A 4,247-nucleotide genomic window follows, 5' to 3' on the forward strand; every position below is an offset into this window, starting at 1 on the left:
AGAGAGAGAAAGAGAGAGGGGGGGGGGAGACGTTCTATTTTCCTCATTTGAGCAAGGAGTTTAATTATTGTGCAGTAGTAGTAAAGTTTTACGGCGCTTGCACCTGCATAGGGTCATAATTATGAGCGCCAAGGGGTGGATGTCAACAGAGAAGTCCAAACGGGGAATCAGGCTTACTCTGCTCACCTCTCTAGCCTCAACAGCACAAAGTCCGTTTCGACTATCAAGGCAACCCGGAAATAGCAGTTCACATGAGAGAGCAAGGAGAATCACATCGACACAAATAACTATGGTCGTGACTGGGGAAAAAAATATTACAAATGGACTGCAAACACAACAGACAGAGTAAAGAAGTGGCACTTTCTCTTTTCGGAAGAGAGAAGTTTAGTAAGAGTTCCACGGCACTTGCAACACAAATAGGTCATTAAGAAACGAGATCAGAAGTGTTACTAGAGAGCAACACGAAAAGGGGGAGGGATAAGGACGTTAGATCTTTGATAAGAAAGAAGGAGCAAAGCCAAACCAGAGCTTTGTGTTAGAGTTTTACGGCACTTGCAACACAATAAGGTCATATAAGTGCCGACAATCAGAGGCGTTACAAGAGAGTAACAAACACGAAAAAAGGAGGTAGATAAGGATAGATGTTTGATAGGAAAGAAGAAGCAAACAAACAAAACCACACCAGAGCACCCGCAAACCACCCACCCAAACCAGAGCATCCGCCAACCATTCGTTCATATACACATATATTGTAATAACAATGTATTTCACAAAGAACATTACATAGACTGAGTGGACATCTGTGTTCCTGCACGCGACTGATAAGCTCTTGCGCAGGCGTTCTTAAATTAGACCAGGCAGGGGAGTCCGAAGATAGATACGACTCAGTCAGAGGAAGATTATATCAGGTGCACGTGTGGAAGAGGGAGAGAGAGGGGAGGGGGGGGTACGGAGGAAAAGTGATAGGGGTACGGAGGAAGAGTGAGAGGAGTACGGATGAAGAGTTAGAGAGAGAGAGAGAGAGAGAGAGAGAGAGAGAGAGAGAGAGAGAGAGAGAGAGAGAGAGAGAGAGAGAGAGAGAGAGAGAGAGAGAGAGAGAGAAACTCGTCGACCACTTGACTGCCGCACGAAGACTTGACCCCAACACCTTGTTACTTGTGTGAGTGTACGTGCGTTTCTGTGTGTGCGTATGTGTGCATATACATGCCTTTGCATTAAATGTACGCTTACGAGAGTCACAGGGCGCTTCAAAACAGCAGGATGAAAAAAACAACCAAACTAACTAAAATGGCATGTGTGTATAGGATCACAAAGTATATCGCCAGCATGCGCGACAACTTCAAAGAGCGAGCTCGAGAGAGAGCGGGCGAAAGCACGTGTGCGCCTGCCACTCACTGACAGGATGCGATATCTCCAACCGTGTCACGATCTAACACGATGGCACTTTAAAAAAAACCTTTTTTTAACACAGCCCAACACTTTCTCAACAACCTACACATCCCCCCCCCCCCCAAAAAAAAAACCCAATAATAATAACAGCAACAGCAATAAGCAGATTTCTATAATGTCCATTCCCTCACTAAGCTCCAGGCGCTTTGCATCAATCATGAAATTGTTCATTCAAGTAACATTCGAGCTCATATACATATATAAAAACATACTTCTACACACATAGCCCTCTCTCTCTCTCTCTCTCTCTCTCTCTCTCTCTCTCTCTCTCTCTCTCTCTCTCTCTCTCTCTCTCTCTCTCATCTCTCTCTCTTTCTCTCTCTCTATCTCTCTTTTTCTCTCTCTCTATCTCTCTCTTTCTCTCTCTATATCTCTCTCTTTCTCTCTCTCTATCTCTCTCTTTCTTTCTCTCTATCTCTCTTTTTCTCTCTCTTTCTCTCTCTCTTTCTCTCTCTCTCTCTCACACACACACACACAACATAATTTTGTCATAAAGTAAAAGCTGGCTCCTAAGCGCAACGGGTGTTTGAGCGGAGACCACTGCATCATTTATTGGTTCATGTCGATATTTGTGTCGCCCCTTTTGATTTGGGGGCAACATATCAGCGATGGAACGTGGACACGAACACGCACACAATGGTGGAATGTGGATGTTAAGGGAGGGGAAGGGGAGAGACATTCCACGAGTCGAGGGAAACGTAAAGAGAAACTAATATTGGCAATAATAGTATAGCAGTGTACAGACGGCGAACGTGGTGATAATGCTAGCCATAATAACGGTGGGGGCGGGGGGGGGGCGGGCGGAGAAGAGAAGATCCGATGGAATGGATTGAACCAGTGAGAAATGCAAAATACAGATGCTGTCTGACTTACAAAGTACATGTATGTACAAACCAACGTAGAAGAAAACCGCACACAGTCAACAGTGCGCCGAGGATTATTTAATTATACATTATATAGGCCTATTGACACAATAGGCACGTCGTTGTTTTTCCCGACGGACAAAGTCAGCATGGTTGGTACACACGACGGCGTGATACAAACTATTAGTTGCTGTTGATAGCGAGCCCAGGATAATCTAAATCTGGCGGATGCGAGGGGGCTAACGACGGAGAGAGAGAGAGAGAGAGAGAGAGAGAGAGAGAGAGAGAGAGAGAGAGAGAGAGAGAGAGAGAGAGAGCGAGAAAGAAAGAAAGAGAGAGAGAGAGAGAACGAGAAAGAAAGAAAGAAAGAGAGAGAGAGAGAGAGAGAGAGAGAGAGAGGGGGGGGGGGGGGGGGGGGAGACAAACACACACACCACTGACCGATGCGTGACCTGTGTAGAATTCCACGTGAGACGAGGATTCACGCGTCGGTGACCAAAGGGTCGGCTCGGTCCCCGCAGCTCCTAACGGATCAGAAAGCCGCTCGGGCGAAGGCGTTCCTGATCCTTATCAACGACATACCAGCCAGTCGCAAACGGCTGAAGTCCAAAATCAGGATAAGTCATACGTTTGTTAGTGAAAAGATCGCTAGGAACCCCCCCCCCCCTCCTTTTTTTCACAATCTCCTAATCTATAGCAAGCATCTTGTGGTGGGGGGGGGGTGATTTGAGTTGTGGTGGGGAGGTGTTGGTTTTAGTTTTAACAGAAACATCGATTAGATAACGGTTAGTAAGTGCTTCGAAAAGAGGCAAGATAAACAGACAAACAACAATACGGAGAGAGAAAAGAAGCACTACCACCACTACCATCACGGAGCGAAAATGACGAAATACGCCGTTGACACAACATAATAATAAACTATTATATATTTGGCAACTTGGAAACTGTGTCACGTTTTCCATAAAACTACGACAGCTACAGAGTTCAAAGTTGGCAAGTACCTGCAAAAAAGATAGGTTATAAGATAGAGATAGATCGCCATGAAGGAGCCTGAGTTTTTATTTATTCAAATTCATTTTCTTGAAATCAGAAGAAAAAAAAATTCTTCGGCCTTTGTGATTATTCCACTGAAAAACGAAACAAATCTGCGTAGCTGTCCTTCACAATGGAAGTGCCGGAATTGATATTTTACGAGGTGCATTTTGTTTTGAGAGTATAATCTAGACCTACTTTTTTGCATCTCTCAAGATGTATTGCTCCATTCCATGTAAATATAGTAGGCCAATGACTTTCAGTTGATGTTAATGCACCGATCATTCCTTTCATCGAAAGGGGGCCCAGCTAGTATGCCCATTCCCTTCCTGACAAGCTTGACACTCGCAAACTGATTTCGTTGAAAAAGTAGCTCTGGGCGTATTGTGATTATTTATTACAGTCGTTTTCGTGTATGAACCGGGAACTAACAGCAACTGTGGCAACATGATGTATATGTGTTTCGCACCATACTGGAAAAGAAAGGGGAAATATCGTAATAATTTTTACACGGCTCGAAGTGGGCAGCAGTATGTGTGAAGTTTGTTGCGCCTGTAACAATATCTGAAAAATGTGAGCTTTTCCAACGCTGACGTGAACTGAAAGACGTTCGTTTACTGTTTTGTTTGAGTAAAGAGAAGCACATCATTTAACATTCATGATGGTCATTTAGTGCCAATAAAGAAAGACAGACAAAAACAGCAGAAGAGTAAAGAAATAGGACCAGCCAGAGGCGTCCCCCAGCCCATACACATGTATGCAGAAGTTTTCCAGACAGAGCCTGCCACCCACGGCCAACCCCAGCTGTATGGGACACACATCCTAACAAAATAAACAGCGACTCTTGACAATACGTCTTCCACACATGCAAATGAGAAATTGTTACAGACTGAGAAAGCGACA

Source organism: Aplysia californica, unplaced genomic scaffold (assembly GCF_000002075.1).
Source record: "Aplysia californica isolate F4 #8 unplaced genomic scaffold, AplCal3.0 scaffold00667, whole genome shotgun sequence".
In the NCBI taxonomy this organism is placed as follows: Eukaryota; Metazoa; Mollusca; class Gastropoda; order Aplysiida; family Aplysiidae; genus Aplysia; species Aplysia californica.